General features: G+C 34.4%; 1 pseudogene across 1 annotated transcript; it reads right to left on the minus strand.

Moving 5' to 3' along the window:
- Nucleotides 1-8,205: 8,205 nt before the first annotated feature.
- LOC309849209 (large ribosomal subunit protein eL33 pseudogene) lies at nt 8,206-12,364 on the minus strand (annotated as a pseudogene). The gene is made up of 2 exons: nt 12,304-12,364; nt 8,206-8,578 (listed from the first exon to the last, which is right to left on the minus strand). The product of its transcript is annotated as a large ribosomal subunit protein eL33 pseudogene (transcript).
- Between the last annotated feature and the right edge of the window lie 8,484 nt (nt 12,365-20,848).

Here is a 20,848-nt window from a genome sequence, read left to right on the forward strand (position 1 = left end):
TCACTGTATTGTAAGGTCAGCTGTGTTATATAAAAAAACAGATTCATAGGAGTGATTTCTCATCTTTGTAAATTTCAGGGATGAGAGGTTGGGGTGGGGAGGGTTAATTTCCTGCCTACCACACATAGATTATCCGTGAAGTTGTTGTTATAATTATGACTTGGTTACAAACCAGATTTCTGAGGCTCAGAGAATGAAATAATTTGTGTAAATTCCAGTAATTTATAATGGAGTTAACTAGCTCTAGAATTAAAGACCTTTCAATAAATATATTTCCTAAATAAATTGTGTCCTTCCAACAACGGAGCTAGTTGACATAAAAGTGGAAATGAACACTGCCAATGGTTGATACAGTGCTTTTGTGTTTTGTTTTTGTTTTTGTTAAAACATTATATGGAAAAGTAGAATATGGAATAAATAATATAATATATAATTTACATGTATTTATATATAATATATTATATATATATATATATAAATATATATAATAGAAATAATAGAAATAAGAGTAGAATATAGAATAAAACATTATATGGAAGAGAAGAAAATAAAGTTCTGTCACATAATCTGAATAGTAGGTGCTCAATACCATCTTGGTGATGCAGATTATATGACAAGCAGACAATATTTTAGTATATGTGCTGCTGAAGCGAGCACAGACAATAAATATGTACTAATAGAACACATGAATGACTAAAGCACATGATAGAAAGTACATTCAAAAGATTATTTCCAGTCATCACTGGAATAGTCTAGTTCTCTAGATCTGCACTCTCCAATATAGTAGCTACTCACCACATGTGAGTATTATTGCAACTCCAAATTGACCTGTGCCATCAAATATAAAGGCATATCCGATTTGGAAGGCTTAATATGAAAAAGTAAAAATATAATATATGCCATTAATAAGTGTATATTATTTTTGAAATATTATTTTGAATATTTTGAATTAAATAGACTATAGTAATGCAACTAGCTTTACCTGCTTCATTAAAATTATTTTTAATGTGTTTTCTTGAAAATTTTTAATAATATATGCATCTCCCATTATGTATCTATTGACCAGGACTGCTTTAAAACAATGCAGCAAGAAATACTTTTTCTTTAAGATGCAGTTTACCCTTGTCAGTATTCTCATATCAGGAAATTGTTTCTTTTCCTATTATCTACAGGTCACCTAAGAAGTTACTTATGAATAAATAAACATTCCATCCTTCACATATGTTCAATCAGTCTAACTTGTTAAAAAATGAAAATGAACAAAACAAAGATTTAAAATTTGAAAAGCTTTATATGACTATTAGAATAGAAAGAGAATATGAAGCAGTGTGCCTGGTATAAATCCGATTTTGCTCTTGTCCTTGTTTGTACTCTAGATTGCTCCTCTGTCTGTTTAGCTCATTTCTTCTCTCCTTCATGTCTGACAAATTGACCTCAGTGTTCATCTTCTGTTAATTCAAAAGAATCTTTGAGCTTGGATCAGCTCTGTTTGACACAGGGAAAAATGAGAAATGGACCATTGATATGCAAAGAAGGGTGATGTGGCTAGACTAAAGATGGTAGGCTTCTGGCCAGCTACTTCCAACATGGCTCATTTAAAATTCCCACTTGTTTAAAACAAAATATTAATGAGTCTGCTGGAGAGACTTCATAAATGCTAAAGAATTAAAAAGGCTGAAGTCTGAAGGGCATAAGAACAATTTTTTAATAAATTCTCTCTGACCACTCATGCTCAGGTGTGATATGTAACCTCTTACTCTTATGAATCCTTCTGTTGTTGTGGATTCAGTATGACCTTTCCCATAAAAGAAAAAAATTTGGTTATTTTGATAAAATATCTTGGAAGGTTGCCTATGCTTTTTAAAACCAATAAAAGTGACCAAATAACTAAGAAAGTTTAAGTTACATGCAGAGATTTGAGGAAATACTCCAGTGGCAGACAAATATTTGATTCCAAAGTAAATTCACTGTAAGTACTAAGTGTACTAAGGGTAGCTAAGTCTAAAGGCTAATAATATATTTTTAAAATTTTTACTATAAAAGGTTTTTGCACAGAGGAAGAAACACTTGGTTGCCTAAATTTGTAAAATAATTATTTTCTTGGCATTAATATGTACCAAAAACATAATTGAATAGGATTTTGGAGGGTTTTTGCTATCTTTACTTCTCAAGTGTACATTTTTCACATAAATATTATTGGGATATGTTTTCATGTATAAAAAGGAGTAAAAATGTAAATTAAATCTTGTCTAGTTTATGGTAGCTGCAAAATAGCTTATTCTAAGTAATATGCAGACCTGTACATTAACTATTCATGGTTTCCTTGAAGACAAGATAATTTACAGTACAATGTTCATGCCTCAAAAAATATACACAGTAAGCCCTTCAGAAGATTTGTAATGCAACAGATTTATGAAGAAAGAAAAATGCATCATTTTAAACACTTGCATTAATAAATAAGTAACATTTTAAAATGGATAATAAAACATTCAACTAATTTTTTTTTTGCAAAATAACATGGCAAATACTAGCCAATGAAGATAATAAATATAAAAGCAGACTTATTTTAAAAAGAGAAAAGCTGTAAATTTGATACAAATCCTCTATTTGGTTCTTGAAAGAATAACAAGCTTGATAACAGTGTTATTTAGAAAATTATGGAAAAGGAAAAACAAATACTAAAACCAGAATTTAGATAAGGAATAAATATATAGGTATGGAATTTAAATTATAGAAGATGTGTTAATAAATGTGAACATTCCATTACTGTGTTGGATTTTCTAAAAAATAATTCAAATTTATGTTAAACAGAGGTAGAAAATTTAAATACACAAGTTTTGAGAAAAGAAATTTGTAAATGTTAAAAAAACACTTTAGAAAATAGCTTGCATCATAAGCACATGCTTTACATTTTAAGGATATATGATTGTTGTACAACTTGCAATCTTTAATAATGTAAAAGAAGCAGTAAACTTTTTTAGTTATTTTAAAAAGGCAAAGTAAACTTGGTGCAAAAACATTTAAAAAAACACAGAATAAAAATAAAACCAGAAATCACATTTATGTTTACACTGCCAAAATCATTTTATTGTCAACTATAATCCAGTATAATATTTAAAGCATCACACACTACATTTTATCCTAATCTTCATATCTATGGCCAAATGACTATGTACCAGTGAAGCAAATGCCAGTTGTATATTTTGTGGAAATTATGGGTACATATTGTTTTAAAAGGAGAGAGAAGTCTGTAGCTTTTCCTCTATTCTTCCTGCTGTGTGGTAAGCACATGTAATGGCAGATGCTCCAGCAGTCATTGTGGACATGAGGTTACCTCAAATATGGAAAGCACATGGCTTGAGGCTGATGGGAAAATCTAGGCAGCGATCCCTCAGTATAGTTGATGTTCTAATCAATTCTCTGCCCTTTTGTGCCTGTTCAGTTAAGAAATTTAATTTCTGTTTAAGCCATTATTACTTAATGTTGAAATTATTTCTACAAATAAATTATTCTGATGTCTCAAATTTGCTTTTTCAAAAGATTTATTTATTTAGAGAGAGCATGAAAGTTGGGGGAGGAGGAGAAGAAGAAGGAGAGAGAATGTCCTAAGCAGACTTCACACCCAGCATGGAGTATTATGTGGGGCTCCATCCCACGACCCCAAGATCATGACCTAAGCCAAAACTGAGTCAAACACTCAACTGAGTGACCCAGGTGTCCCTAAAAATTCTTTTACCTTTAAGCAGGACATAAAGATGTAATAAGGGTAATGTGTAGAGTGTGGCTAATACATTTAAAATAGGGTTCAATGCTAAAAATGTAACATGTGAAGAGACTGAGTGATTTAAGATCTAATCATGTAGATATTAGATTTATTTTCTATAAATATACGAACGTTTGGCAACATAAGTTTAAATTAATAAAAGTTTACTAGAGAAGAGCTTGAGATCCTAAACTATATTTTTTTTAACGAAACTTTTAGTGTATAACTCTTTTCTTTTTGAAGGAGAAGGAAATTATTGTGTTTTACTAAAATATTTTTCCCATCAGTGTACTTGTTAATCCCCCTTCCTTATTTCTCCCATCTCACCACCCACCTCCCCTCTAGTAACCATCAATTTATTCTCTATAGTTAAGAGTCCACTTCTTGGTTTGTCTCTCTTTTTGCCTTTGCTGGTTTGTTTTGTTTCTTAAATTTCACTTAAGTATGGTATTTGTCTTTCTCTGACTCACTCTTTTCACTTAGAATAATACTCTCTAGATACATCCATGTTGTTGCAGTTGTCAACATTTCATTCATTTTTATGGCTGAATAATATCCATCGTGTATATGTACCCCCTCTCTGTTCTCCATTCACCTATCCTATGGACACTTGGGCTGCTTCCATACTTTGGCTATTGTAAATAATGCTGCAGTAAGCAAAGGGGTACATATATCCCTTTGAATTAGTGTTTTTGTATTTTGGGGTAAACACCCAGTAATGTGATTACTGGATAGCAGGGTAGTTTTATTTTAGTTTTTTGAGGAATCTCTGTACCATTTTCCACAGTGGCTTCATCAATTTGCGTCCCACCAACAGTGCAAGAGGTTTTCCTTTACCTCATATCCTCACCAACACTTATAGTATAGATTAGTTTCTTGTGTTGCAAGTTTTAGCCACTCTAACAGGTATAAGATGATATCTCATTGGAGTTTTGATTTACATTTCCCCCATAATGAGGGATGTTGAGCTTTTTTTCATGGTTTTTTGGCCATCTGTATGTCTTCTTTGGTGAAACATCTGTTCATGTCTTCCATATTTAATTAGATTATTTATTTTTTTGATAGTGAGCTGTATCAGTACTATGGATTTTGGATACTAACTCTTTATTGGATATGTTATTTGCAAATATCTTCTCCCATCTAGTAGGTTGCCTTAATTTTTTTCTTTCCTTTGTTGTGCAGAAACTTTTTATTTTGATGTAGCATTAATATCTTATTTTTGCTTTTGTTTCCTTTGCCTCGGGACATATATCTAGAAAAATGTTGCTACAGCCAATGCCAGAGAGATTACTGTGCTCCCTTCAAGGATTTTTATGGTTTCAAGTCTCACATTTCAATCTTTAATCCATTTTGGATTATTTTTGGTTTATTTTGTTTATGGTGAAAGAAAGTGGTCCAGTTTCCTTCTTTTGTATATGGCTATCCGGTTTTCCCAACACCATTTGTTGTATTCAGTCCTCCTTTGTCAAAGAATAATTAACCATGTAATTGTGGGTTTGTTTCTAGGATTTCTGTTTCATTCGATTTCTGTTTTATTCTATTCATCTGTGTGTCATTTTTGTGCCCGTACCAACCTGTTTTAATTACTACCACTTTGTAATATAACTTGAAATCTGGCATTATGATACCTCCCCATTTGTTTTTATTTTTCAACATTGCTTTAGCTATTTGAGGTCTTTTGTGGTTCCACACAAATTTTAGAATTGTTTGTTCTTGTTCTGTGAAAAAAATGTTCATATTTTGATCATCTACTCTGTAAATTACATTGGGTAGTATAGACATTTTAACAATATTTTTTCTTCTAACCCATGAGCTTGTAATGCCTTTTCATTTCTTTGCATTATCTTGAATTTCTTTCATCAGTATTTTATAGTTTTTAGAATATAGGTCTTTTACCTCTTTGGTTAAGTTTATTCCTAGTTATTTTATTATTTTGGGTGAAATTGTTAATGGGAATTTTTCTTAATTTCACTTTCTGCTTCTCCATTATTAATATATAAATATCTGTATTTTTGTACCCAAAGACTTTACTAAATTCATTTATCTGTTTTAGCAGTATTTTGGTGGAGTCTTTAAGGTTCACTCTATATAGTACCATGCCATCTGCAAATACAGAGAATTTTACTTCTTCCTTACCAATTTGTATGCCTTCTCTTCCTTTTCTTTGTCTGATTGGGTGGGTAGAAGTTCCCGAACTATGTTGAATAAAAGTGGTGAGAGTGGACATCCTTTTCTTGTTCCTGACCTTAGGAGAAAAGCTCTCTGTTTTTCACCATTGAGTATGGTTGGCCATGGGTTTTTCATATATGGCCTTTACTATGTTAAGTTCCCTCTAGACCTGTTTCACAGACGGTTTTTATCATTAATAGATGTGGTACTTTGTCAAATGCTTTGTTGCTTCTATTGAAATGATCATATGGTTTTTACTCTTTCTCTTATTGATATGACTTAAGACATTGATTGTTTTGTGAATATTGAACTACCCTTGCATCCCAGGAATAAATCCCACTTGATCATGGTACACAACTTTTTAAATGTATTTTTGGATTTGGTCTGCTAGTATTTCACTGAGGATTTTTTCATCTATATTCAGGACAGAGATTGGCCTGTCTCTTTTTTTGTGGTTCTTTGTCTGGTTTTGTTATCAGGGTGAAGCTGGTCTCATAAAATAAATTTGGAAGTTTTCCTTTCTCTTGTATTTTTTAGAATAGTTGGAGAAGAATGGGTATTAACTCTTCTTTAAATGTTAACTAGAATTCATCTGTGAAACCATATGGTTGTGGAATTTTATTTGTTGGAAGTTTTTTGTTTTGTGTTGTTTTTTTGAGTACTGATTCAGTTTCTTCTCTAGTTAATTGGTCTATTCAAATTTTCTATTTCTTCCTGTTTAGTTTTGGTAGTTTATGTTTCTAAGGATGTATTCATCTTTATAAACTGTCACTGTCCAATTTGTTTTTCATAATATTCTTTCCATACCCAGCACTGAGTTGGGTTTTTCATAAAATAGTTTTTCATAATATTCTCTCACAATCATTTGTATTTCTGTGGTGTTGGTTGTTATTTCTCTTCCTCCTTCATTTGTGATTTTGTTTATTTAGAACTTCTCTGGGTTTTTGGCATGTTTTGTTTTGTTTTTTAATGGGTCTTGCTGGAGGTTCATCAATTTTGTTGATCTTTTCTAAGAACCAGCTTCTGGTTTTATTGATCTATTGTTTTGTGGTGGTAGTGTTGTTTTGTTTGTTTTAGTTTCTATTATATTTATTTCTTCTCTAATCTTTACTATTTTCTTCTATTTACTGGGTTTGGGCTTTGTTTGTTCTTTTTCTAGCTCTGTTAGGTAAAAGGTTACATGGTTATTTGAGATTTTTCTTGCTTCTTAGAACTTTTTTGAGGTGCTTTTGCTGTATCCCAAAGATTTTGGACCATTGTGTTTTCACTTCCTTTTCTTTCCATGTAGTTTTTGATTTCTTCTTTGATTTCCTGATTGACCCATTAATTCTTTAGTAGAATATTATTTAACCTCCATATATTTGTGCACTTTCTAGATTTTTCCTTGTGGTGATTTCTAGTTTCATAGCATTATAGTCACAAAAGATACATGGAATGACTGATATTTTTGAATTAGTTGAAACTTGTTTTGAGGTCTAATATGTGATCTACTCTGGAGAATGTTCCATGTGCACTTGAAAGGAATGTACATTCTGCTGTGTTAAGATGGAATATTCTGAAATTGCCTATGAAATACATCTGGTTCAGTGTTCATTCAAAACCACTGTTTCCTTGTTAATTCTCTGTTTCTATGATCGCCCACTGATGTAAGTGGGGTGGTAAAGTCCACTATTATTATTGTCTTATTATCAATTAGTTTCTTTTGTTTGGTATTAACTGTTTTATGTATTTGGGTATTCCCATGTATTGGAATAATTGTAAATATTCCAATATTAACAATTATTATATCTTCTTTTGGATTGTCCCCTTTATTGTTATATAGTATCACTTCTGTCTCTTGTTACAGTCTTTGTTTGAAGGTCTATTTTGTCCTGTTTAGGTATTGCTTTCTTTTGACATCCATTTGCATGAGAAATATTTCTCCATCCCCTCACTTTCAGTTTGCAGGTGTCTGTAGGTCTGAAATGAGTCAATTGTAGGTAGCATACAGATGGGTCTTGTTTTTGTTTGTTTGTTTTATCCATTCTGTCACCCTATATCTTTTGATTGGAGCATTTAGTCCATTTACATTCAAATTAATTATTGATAGATATGTATTTATTGCCATTTTGTTACTCATTTTTTGGGTTGTTTCTATGTTTCTTCTGATCCTTTCTTCTCTTGCTCTCTTTTATGGTTTGTTGGCTTTTTAATTTTTTTAAAATTTTTAAATTATTATTATTATTATTTTTTTTTACAAATCTACACCTTTATATATTTACTTTTCATTATTTTTAAATCCATGATGGGTAAAGCATCACACGGATTCTGCCGCCAATGGCTTTATCAGGAAGGTTGCTTCAGAATTTGGCATGAAGCACTGTTTCCATGAACATGAGTTACTTTTCTCCCAGATTACTCTGGTTTGGTTTGGTTTGCCACCAGGAATCACTGTGTTGTTCTTTGCTTTGTACTTGTGAGCACACCTCTTGCTTAGATAGAATTCCATTTCATCTTGAACATATACACCTTCAATTTTAAGAAGAGCTGTGTGTGCCCCATGGTTGCAGTGACCCTGCTTATAGCCAGCAAAAATGGCCTTGGACCACAGCCTTCCAGATATTATTTGGTATTGTAGGAGTCCTATTCCCAATAGACCTCCACAGGCTCCAAGATGGCAGAAAAAGAAAACTTTTTGGTTTTCTTTAGTGATATGCTTGAATTCCATTTTCTTTATTCCTTGTCAATCTATTACTGGTTTTTGATTTGTGGTTACTATTAGGTTTATGTATAATATCTTCTGCACATATCAGTCTATATCAAGTTAATTATTGCTTAAGTTTAAATCCATTCAGTACTATCCCCCATCCCCATATTTCAGTTGTATGTTGTCATATATTACATCCTTTTATTTTATAAATCCCTTGACTGAATTTTGAAGAAATTTCTATTTTTATAGCTTTTGTGGGGTTTTTTGTTTCTTGTTTTACTTTTTATACTTTCCCTATGATCATTACCTTCCGCTCACAGAGTCCCCATTACTATTTCTTATGTGCCTAGTTTAGTGGTCATAAATTCCTTTAGTTTTTGTTTGTCTGAGGAGCTCTTTATCTCTCCTTCTCCTCTCAATAATAACATTTCTGGATAAAGTATTCTTGGCTGCAGAATTTTCCCTTTCAGTATTTTGAATATATTGTTCTTTGCACTTCTGGCCTGCAAATTTTCTGCTTAAAAATCTACTGATATCCTTATGGGGTTTCCCCTTGTATGTAACTGTATTCTTTTCTCTTGCTGCTTTAAAAAAATTTTTTTTAAAGATTTTATTTATTTATTTGGCAGAGAAAGACATAGTGACACATAGGGAACACAAGCAGGGGAATTGGAGAGGGAGAAGCAGGCTTCCCACTGAACAGGGAGCCTGATGTGGAGCTCCATCCCAGGACCCCAGGATCATGGCCTGAGCCAAAGGCAGATGCTTAATGACTGGGCCACGCAGGTGCCCCTGCTTTTAATTCTTTTTTTCTTTATAGCTACTTTTTGAAATTTTGATTACTATGTCTTGGTGTGGACCTCCTTGCTTGAATTTGGGGGGCATTTCTGTGCCTACGGTATTTGGATATCTGTTTCCTTCCCCAGGCTGGGGAACTTTTCAGCTTTTATTTCTTCAAATAAATTTTCTGTTCTCTTATCTCTCTCTTCTTCTGAGATCTCCATTATGTGAATGTTATTACACCTAATAGAGTCCCTGAATTCCCTAAAACTATTCTCAATTTATATAATTTTCTTTCCTCTTCTTTGCTTAGCTTTGTTTCTTCCCATTACTTTGTATTCCAAGTCATTAATTTGTTCTTCTGTCTCATCTAGCCTGCTATTTATTCCATCAGGTATATTTTTTATATCATTTATTGATCTCTGCTGGTTCTTTTTTATCTCTGTGTTGAAGGTCTCACTCCTGATGTCCTCCATTCCTTTCTCAATCCAATAAGTATATTTATGATCATTACTTTTAATTACTTATCAAGCATATTACTTATATACATTTCACTTTGGTCTCTTGCTATGGTTTGGTCCTGGTGTTTCATTTTGGAGATACTTCTCTGTCTCCTCATTTTGTCTGACTTTTTGTGTGGTAGGAAAATCAGCTACTTCTCTTGCTTTTCATAATAATAATTTTCATGAAGAGCTCCTGTAGTGCCCTACAGTGTAGTGTCCCCATTCCCCAGGTCCTGGTGCTTCAAGGAGTGTCTCCTATGTGCATTTCATGTGCTCTTCTGTGGAGTCTTGGCCTGTTTTTCTTTCAGTCCAGTTGTCTACAGAGGCTCTCTTTGTTTTTGGGGGTAATGTTTTGTCCCCATCAGGGATAGGGTGCAATTTAACATGGGGAGCAATGGTGTTCTTGTGAAAAGAGACCTGCCCTTTCCACCCAAATTGAGGTCCTACAAAGGCACACATATGGAGATAAGGTGTTGGCAGGGTTTGTGCTGGTCTTTGGGGGGAAGGAGGCCCATAACATAGGGACAGAGGTGAGTGTGACCAGGAATGGTAGATATGCCAAAGTCCTGGGTTGAGTGGGGGTTGGTACAAGCAAGTTAGGTAAGGAGTGTTAGGAGGGCAATGGTTACTGCAGGTGGCCGTTCTTTGTGCTGGGAGATGGAGGAGGGAATGATGCCTTCCAGCTTCTTTGTTCCTGGAGGGTTCTGCCCACAATCCCTGTCTAATAGGTCATGCTCTGAGATGAGCAAATGACTGGCCCTCCCATTTGCTCCCAATGTTTTTAAAACTGCTTGTTCTGTGCTGTATCTGCTTGAACTGTTTGTCCTGCTGTCTCTTTGGATGGGGAGTCTGCTTCCTAACCCTTCCAGGCTTTCCCAGAGTCAAGCCTGTAAAATGTTTAAAGTGCCAAGGTTTAAGTTTGATGGTTGTTAAGAACTCACAAAATTCAGCCCTATTTTCTTTCAAAGGCAAATATAATGGGAATTCCTCTTCCCCCTTCTTGGGCTCCCTGGTGTCAAAGTCTGTTTTCCATTTTTTTCTGCATTACAAGCTATCCTACCCACAGTGGAAGGTGATGGTCCCTATTGCTCCCAGACCATGTCCTTTCCCTTTCTACCTTCCTCAGTGTGGCCTCTTCACTACCTTTAGTTATGGAGTTTATTCTGCCAGTCCTTGGGTTGTTTTCTGTGTTATTTAGGCTGCTGTAAGTGTTATCTTACTGTATCTGTAGGACAAGGTGAGTTTAGTGTCCTCCTAGTCTACCATATTCCCCTCAGGGCTTCTTGGTGTAGAACTCTTGAATTACATAGTTTAGACCAAACCATTTGGGGATAAAAGCAAGAGTTTTATTTGACAGGTGAGCATAATATCAATCGATGTTATGAGTACTTCCAAAAATCTCAAACTTAGGCAACAAAAGCTAAAATAATTAAAATATTATGATAATCTTCCTTTATTACACCTTAAATTTATAAAGCAGACTAAAATACTGAGCATAATCTATTCTGTCATAATCTTCATATTTTATGTTGCTTTATATTAAATTAGCATGTCTGTAACCATAACTTATTCCAAAATGATGCCAGTGTTCTATAGATGAGACACTTATTTTTTTCCAATTTTTGAAATACTTAATTATTATGAAACATTCAGGAGCAACTTTCACACAGTTTAAAAGAAAGTCTTAGCAAGAAAAAGGAAAAAGAAAAAAATCAGCAATTCATAAAAATCTTAAAGGAGAAAAATCTAAAATTTCCACATAAGTTGCAAACTTTATATAAGTAATGGCTTCAGACACTACTACATCTTCACCAAATATTTATGTAAATGATGACATTGCCAGTGTAGAAAATGAAGCCATGAATTCATTTCATTACTGTGTTAAAATATTGTTTGGTGAGGAAGGCTATACCAAATATCAGATTCTACATTTTGATGGAACTGGTTTTTATTGAAGAAAAATTACTTCTGAATCACCTATAGATCCAAAGAGGAAGCTGAAGCTCCCTAAATAATGATCCAGGACATTAAATGACAGTGATGTTAGGCACAGTTTTCAATGGAGATTTAATTGAGCTATTTAAAATTAAGGTATGTATTGCTTTTGTTAGTGCTCTAGTTAAAATTCCCATCAATTTAGTTGTTTGTTAAATGATTGATTGAATTTATTTACATAAGTTTTGTATCATATGCTTTTAACCTTGTTATATCCATATATTTTTTTTAATTTTTGTGATTTTTCAGAATAGGACACTTTATTTTTTAAATTAAATTTAATTTAATTTGTGTGTGTGTGTGTGTGTGTAGTGTGTGTTCCAAAATTTATTGTATATACACCACACCCAGTGCTCCATGCAATACATGCCCTCCTTAATACCCACCACCAACCCACCACTCACTCAATCCCCCACCTTTCTCTCCTCCAAAACCCGCAGTTTGTTTGGTCCACAGTCTCATCATGGTTCATCTCCCTCTCCGATTTCCCCCAACTTACTTCTCCTCTCCATCTCCCAATGTCCTCTGTGTTATTCCTTATGCTCCACAAGTAAGTAAAACCATATGATAATTGACTCTCTCTTCTTGACTTATTTCACTTAGTATAATCTCTTCCATTTCTGTCCATGTTGATAACAAAAGTTGGGTATTCATCCTTTCTGATGGAGGCATAATACTCCATTGTATATATGACATATCTTCTTTTTCCATTTGTCTGTTGAAGGGCATCTTGGTTCTTTCCACAGTTTGGCTGTTGTGGCCATTGCTGCTATAAACATTGAGGTACAGATGGCCCTTCTTTAAGAATAGGACACTGTAAGAATGTGAATTAAAGCATAAACACTTGTAGTGTATTTCATTTTTAAGTATCAGTCGTGGTGTCTAGGGACACAGTAATTTTCAAGCATATATAAAATAAATAGTAAAATTGTGAGAGAAATAAAATGTTTTATTTGTTCAAAAGAAATAATTAGATTAATTTTACATGGAGAAGAGTCAACTGAAGGTCAACACACAGATGCACTGGGCGCCTGGGTGGCTCAGTTGGTTAAGCCGCTGCCTTTGGCTCAGGTCATGATCTCAGGGTCCTGGGATAGAGTCCCGCATCGGGCTCTCTGCTCAGCAGGGAGCCTGCTTCCTCCTCTCTCTCTCTACCTGCCTCTCTGCCTACTTGTGATCTCTCTCTGCCAAATAAATAAATAAAATCTTTAAAAAAAAAAAAAAAAAAGAGAGAGACAGATGCACTAAATTTCCCCAAATAAGAATCCTTGTGAAATGGAAGAAGTGATCTCCAGTGTTCACAAAATGTTAAATTAAGACCTATGTTTAATCCTAATGTGGGAAAATTTGAGGTTTAACACAAGAAAGGAATTTTTTGATAGATCAGTCTGGAGAATTAACTACAATTCTCACAAAGCTATATTTCATTTTAGTCTTTCAATTATATTAGGAAAGACAAACTGTGAAGATATTTTGGAAGCCACTCAGTCAATCAACAGAGTGATACTGGAACACATTCGAGGCACCTGCACCTTTGAGTAAAACAACAATGACAACAGCAACAACAAAACCCAAAAAACTTCCTTGCTTATATTAGAATTATATTTTTAAATAAATTACAGATAACATCATAATCTATATACTCATTGGTTAGAAATACTAGGAAAAGAGAATTATGTCTACTTAAAACTGACAGAATTGACCAGCTCCATATTAAACAAATGTGCATATAGAAACATATTGTGTATTTTGAAAGAAAAGTCAGTGTGTGTGTGTGTGTGTGTGTGTGTGTGTGTGTAGACAACACTGATTGGTAATTCCGGTATCAGATAATATTTTCCGCTGTTACATGCATGTTAGTGAAAAACCGCTAATGCATAATAAATAGGACAAGAGCTATTTATCATCAGTCATTCCAATAGGCAATACACAAAATAATAACCACTATTTATTATACTGCTTTGTCACATGTTTAATTCTTTGATCAGTGAACTTTCTATTTCTGTCTATGAAATTTATTTTTGTTAAGAAATTGAAAGACTGATTTTTAATTTTCTTTGAAAACACAAAACTGACTCAACTGAACTTCATCTGAACAGCTTTTAGAGATTAAATTTCAACAAATACAAAATTAGGATACCCTTCTAAAAATATGACAGGGAATTGAAGTTATATACAAGTCTCAAAATAATCTGACATTTAATTTCTTCCTTGGTGGTAGTCAGTCACAAATGTTTTCTTTTTTACAAATCATTTTTAGTTCTTGGTAACCAAATAAAAGTATGGTATTGAAATCATTTTTATAAAGCTGTTTGTCTTACATTAATAAAACATTTAGATACATTTATTTGTGTAATATCTTTTCTAGGTATTTTCTTAGAGTGTCTATGATCATCCATGTTTTTGCATATTTTACTAACATAAACATGGAATCCAGAATATAATATTTATCAAAGCTTAATGTAATACTGATCACATTCTCCAGCAATATATCTATGTTATCATTTCTAATATTTCACATGACAACTTAATTAATGGATTTATAATTAAAATTTGTTTTCATATTAAACCTTAAAAATTCCTTAAAGCAGGGACCTTCATTTTTGTTGATTGCTAAATACTTTAGATTTGTTTGTTTGTTTTTCTTAAGGATTATAGTTCACATTCACTTACTTGATTCACATCAAGTAAGATGATGTTTGAAAAATAAAACCAGAATTAGAACAATAGGTACTGAGTGCCTGGGTGGCTCAGTGGATTAAAGCCTCTGTCTTTGGCTCAGGTCATGATCCCAGGGTCCTGGGATTGAGTCCTGCTCAGCAGGGAGCCTCCTTCCCCCACTCTTTGCCTGCCTCTCTACCTACTTGTGATCTCTGTCTGTCAAATAAATAAATAAAATCTTTAGAACAATAGCTATCTATGTCAGAACTACAGAAATATCTCATAACAAAGAAATGGATTATAGTCTTTTCTTGTGTTAGTGAAATTAAAAAAAAATAGTTAAATGTAATAGACTTTATCTTTTAGAACAGTTTTCATTTACATAAAAAAATAAAGATCTTACAAAAATATTCCTATACCCCACATCCAGTTTACCTTATTAATTTCTTACACTAGTATTATACATTTCTTACAATGAATGAATCAATAATGATACATTATTATTAACTGAAGTTCACATGATGTTCTGATTTACTAAGTTTTTCTCTGGTGTCTTTTTTTCTGACCACTTTTAGGATTATTGCACTTCATCATATGTCTTCTTAAGCTCCTCTTTTCTGTGACAGCTTTTATTCATGTGATTCAACTGGACTTGTATAGGGATTGAGATCATGGAGGATAAGTGTCATTTTCATGAAATCATATCAAAATTGCTTTATATCAATATGACTTCACACTGTTAATGTTGACTTTGACCATTTGACTGATGATTAATTTATTTGGTAAGTTTCCTCAAGGTACAGTTCTATCCCCCTCCCCCAGCTCCTCTTGGTTTTCCATTTATTGCTATAAATATGGATTCACAGTTATTTATTTTATAATTAGGGTTATAATCCAGAGCTACTTTCTTTGTCACTCCAGTTGTTGGTAGCTCTTTAAATTGACTTTTGACTTTCTTCTTTGTTTTTTGTTGTTGTTATTGTTTTTGATATATATATTTTTAAGGGCACTACAACATATTTTTTTCTCAGTCCTAGAACCAAACATTTTTCCAAGGAGACTTTCATAGCTATTTCTTCAAAGAGCCATATCTTGGGCGCCTGGGTGGCTCAGTGGGTTAAGCCGCTGCCTTCGGCTCAGGTCATGATCTCAGGGTGCTGGGATTGAGTCCCGCATCAGGCTCTCTGCTCAGCAGGGAGCCTGCTTCCCTCTCTCTCTCTGCCTGCCTCTCTGTCTACTTGTGATTTCTCTCTGTCAAATAAATAAATAAAATCTTAAAACAAACAAACAAATAAAAAACAACAAAGAGCCATATCTCTTAGATCTTTTTTATTAAAGAATGGTGTTAGAGGGGCAGGTGGGTGGCTTGGTTGGTTAAACGCCCAACTCCTGATTTCAGCTACTGTCCTGATCTTGGGGTCGTGAGATCAAGCCCAACGTCCTGATCTGCACTGGGCATGGGATCATGCTTGGGATTCTCTCCCTCTCCCTCTGCTCCCCCACTGTGGGCTTTCTTCTGTCTCTAAAAAAAAAAAAAGAACCTATGTATGTGTATATCTATATTTATATAGATACACACACACAAACACATACAGATTTCTGCAAATACTTTAATATGTAATCATCTGTATCTATATTAAGCTACATCAATTTATACTGATATATCCACCTCTAATATATTACCGCATGAATATTACCACACAGTCTACTTTCTTGCTTCTTTCTATCCTCTCACTCTAACAGTAAGAAACTTGGCCTTCAGCATCTGCCATTGATTTATTTGTTTAATTTCAACATTCCTGCAAAGCAATGTCAGAATTGTTACCCCATACACAGATAATAAACTTCAAAACTAGAGTATAGTGTATATGTACAGTCCCTTTTTCTTAGTCTTATAGACTCTCCTCATTTCTAAAGTTACTTAGGTCAGCACAATATTCTTCTACCCCTTTAGTGAGGTTTTTGTCATATTTGTAATACAGTTCAGTTGTTTTGTAATATTTGACATTCCCTCCTGGGATCTCTCCTAATCCTAAAGATTTCAAGAAATGTTAAATATTTCATTAGAAAATGTTCTGTTCCCATAGAAAACACTTTAATGCGTGCCTGCACAGAGACATAGCAGTTGTGAGTCTACATGTAGTTGTCAATTTTTTGTGTCAATGTGGGGGCACCTGACTGGCTCTGTCAGAGGAAAGTGTGGCTCTTGACCTTGGGGTCATGGTTCAAGATCCACATGGGTGTAGAGATTAGTTAAATAAACAAACAAACAACTCAAGAAAAACACCTCACCGCTCCCCTCTCCCCCCAAATTTTATATGTTGATGTGGCTTTGCTATATAGTTCCCAGTTATTCAGTCAAAAACTACAGTTGTGATTAAAACCGGTAATCATTTTATTTTAAGAAAGGCCTTGATTCCCGATTCAACCAGTTGAAAGGCCTTCAGAGCAGAACACAAACTTCCCAGGAGAAGAAGAAATGCCTGCTGTGGACTGCAAATCCAGCTTATGCTTCCTAGCTTTCCTTTCCTGATGGCCTGCCCTATAGATATTATACTTTTGTAGCCACTCCCAACATTGCGTGGCCTTTTTCCTTGCAATTTATCTCCTACTAGTTCTACTTCTCTCGTCACACAAGCTAAAACACATTGTGGTACCAGAAGAACATCTAGGAAAACAATAATCTTTAGGATGAAGTCTCTCAATTGGCTCTAGGTTTTCTGGAATTATTTCCCTAATGTAGTTGGATTTACAGGAACTAAATACTGTATTTACAGTAGTAAAGTAAGCATTAGTAGTTCATAACATGATGTGCCAATAGAGACATATAAAATATTGCCATTGGATACCACAAACCAAATACAGAAAGGGTAACTCATGATGCTACCGTCAAACACCGAAATTCTGCCAAATTTTCTTTGCCAGTAGAAGCAGTCTTTCTTTCCCTGCTCAAGGATGTCAGTTTTCCATTGTGTGAAGAATCTTTAATCACCTCCCCTGCGATGGTTACATTGCAAGTGACTGGTGATTTTCCTCAAAACCTACCACCCTCAAAACCTGTCATCCTCCTCAGAGCCAAGACACCTTTTATTCTAGATTTATAAATAGATTCAAGTCCCAGGACACCCCAGAGGGTGTGTACACAGTGTATTTTACACTAAAAAACTGCACATGCTTTCTAATTTATCGAGATAGAAATATGGGGACAGGGGCGCCTGGGTGGCTCAGTGGTTTAAAGCTTCTGCCTTTGGCTCAGGTCATGATCCCAGGGTCCTGGGATCGAGCCCTGCATCGGGCTCTCTGCTCAGCAGGGAGCCTGCTTCCCCCCCCACCCTACCCCCCGTGCCTTTTTGCCTACTTGTGATCTCTGTCTGTCAAATAAATTTTAAAAATCTTTAAAAAATTAAAAAATATTTTAAAACAAAAAAAGAAATACAGGGACATGTGGGGACATATATCATAAGGGTGTGGGCTCATGCTTCTCTTTTGTCAGTTCCAATTAGAGACCATATATTGGCTGCTCAATGGCTGCTGACATACATTAAAGATTTTTGAGAAAATACAGCTCGTTAGAGAGGCAATAATAATTATTAGCAACAAAATAATGCCTGTGCTTTGGAGATCACTTGAGCCAGAGTCCTCATGACCCAAACCAACTAGAATCAAGTCAGGAAATGATACAGAAGAACAACAGGATCACCAGCAGCATAACAAATCCAAGAGTCTAATAGCTTTTTATATGTGGATTCATTCATTCTTCTGTCCCTTTTTCATGTATAAACACTAACATTATTGCCATATTATATCATATGTACTTATAATATGTGTATAGAAATAAACTGAAAACTTTTGCAGTTATGGATTAAAGTCAAGGCCAAATATGATTTCTACGTATATTTTTTAGGTCTGAGTTAGATAAAAATTACACCTATTCAAGAATAAGAAATATTTTAAAGAAAACATAGGTGTACTTTTTTTTTTTTTTTTTTGCAATTTCCTAAACTCCTTTGGAAAGAGGATAAGAAGTTATTATTCAAAGTTAGTTATTTTGAGGCCTACTGAGTGACAAGATACTGCATCACAAACTTTAGACTATTTTGTATATCTATTTGGACATTGTAATTCTGAGGCTTTCTTAAAAGATTCTATTTTCCTTATTTTGCATCCTAATTTACTTACTCTAAATTTGTTCTGGCAGTATTTTTCATTTTGCTTGCTAGGGAAAAGAGTAAAATCAATAGAGAATAATTTCCTAGTGAAGTCTTGGAAAGTGCTGTATTTGTTTTCTACTTTCATCATTTTAAATTTTGTTGTAACAGTGTGTATTTTCTTATTTATAAACAAAAGCAATTTGTTTAATCAACACTCTTATCAGTTTCATGGAGGGCAACAAAATGGTCAAACTTCCTACAGAGTTATTTGAATGTGCACTTCATAGTCTGGAATCAAAGTTAAGAATACGTGTTATCGGGGTGCCTGGGTGGCTCAGCGGGTTAAAGCCTCTGCCTTCAGCTCAGGTCATGATCCCAGGGTCCTAGGATCCAGCCCCGCATCAGGGTCTCTGCTCAGCAAGGAGCCTGCTTCCCCCTCTCCCACTGCCTGCCTCTCTGCCTATTTGTGATCTCTGTCAAATAAATAAATAAAATCTAAAAAAAATGAAATGTGTTATGCAATTTACAAAAACTTGCATCCATACATTTATTCACCTAACATATCTTTATTGAAGGTCTTGCATTTACTGGGGAAATTGTATTTTAAGCATTTCCCAACTGTAATATGGATTTTGTTTCAAAAGATCTCTTGCAAATGTGGGCTAACCAAAAATACCTATTTGAAATTCAAAATGCCTTCTTAGTTTATATAAATAATGGGCTTTGCAATCAGTAAACTTATTATAAATGTGTAGTTTAAAACAAAAGCAGGTTCAGCATTCTTCGTTCTTCTTTAGCATTCTAGCATTCTTCATGTTCAAAGTTGTGATGCCCTGATCTCTGAAGGGCAGACTTGTATTCCCACCAAATTAGCATTCTTTGTTTTTGATCCATTTATCTTATTCTCTGACCTACTTCGATGAGAAGAAAAGGCAGGCATTCGAGGGAACAAACACATACACACACACACACACACACACACACACACACACACACGCGTGCGCGCGCGCACCGGGAAAGAGTAAACTTTGGATGAGCACTGCCTGGACAGCATTTCGGCTTAAGACTAATAAAAACAGATTATGCTTAAAATTAGTTTTAGCTTTACATATGGCTTCTTCTCTCATCCTTCTCCTCGTGGAATTGCCATCTTTTAACAAAGGATTCATAATTTCTGTTCATCTGTCAAACTTTAGTTTTATATTCCTCTTTGATCATTCTGTTGCCCTATGTACTAATAATAAAAAAAAAACAGGCAATTATTCCCACTCCTATGATTTACCCACCAAACGGAAGGCTACAACATAGCAGCATCTTGGATGGCACAGTGATTTGACATTGGGGTCTAACTAGTTCAGCCCTAGCATTCCTATCGCCAGGGCTTTCTCGTCTGCTTTACTTAGACTTACCACCACCACCTACAGTGCATTCTCTATATGCCTCTTTTTTTTTTTTTTTTTTTAGATTTTATTTATTTATTTGACAGACAGAGATCACAAGTAGGCATAGAGGCAGGCAGAGAGAGAGAAGGAAGCAGGCTCCCTGCTGAGCAGAGAGCCCGATGTGGGGCTCCATCCCAGGACCCTGGGAGGTTTTAACCCACTGAGCCACCCAGGCGCCCCTCTATATGCCTCTTCTTATGTGGCTATTCTTTTGCTACAATTAAAGCAAATATAGTAATAGGTCAAAACATTGGGTTCTGACTTCTTCAAATATAACTAAAATATTGTTTGTGCCCTAGAAGCATGCTTATGCTATAAATATGATAAAACTGTTTACAGGGTGTTTTAAGATATATCTTAGGTTGCAGATACACCTTAAAGTATACCTTTTAAAGATATAACAGAGAGTCCTCATATACCTCACATCCAGTTTCCTCTATTATAGTTATCTTAGAAAAATATGGGCATTTGCTATGATTAATGAGCTATATTAAAATATACTTTCTTCAGATTTCTTTCATTTTTACCTATTGTCCTTTTCCTATTCCAGGTTCTCAATCAAGATACCACATTACATTTAGTCATCATATCTCCTTAGGCTCCTTTTCACTATGACAGCTTTTCACACTTGTTTTGATAACATGGATGGTTTTGAAGAATATTTGTTAAGTATTTTTAGGGTTCTGTGTAACAGA

This window comes from Mustela nivalis (assembly GCF_964662115.1).
Source record: "Mustela nivalis genome assembly, chromosome: 15".
NCBI lineage: Eukaryota > Metazoa > Chordata > Mammalia > Carnivora > Mustelidae > Mustela > Mustela nivalis.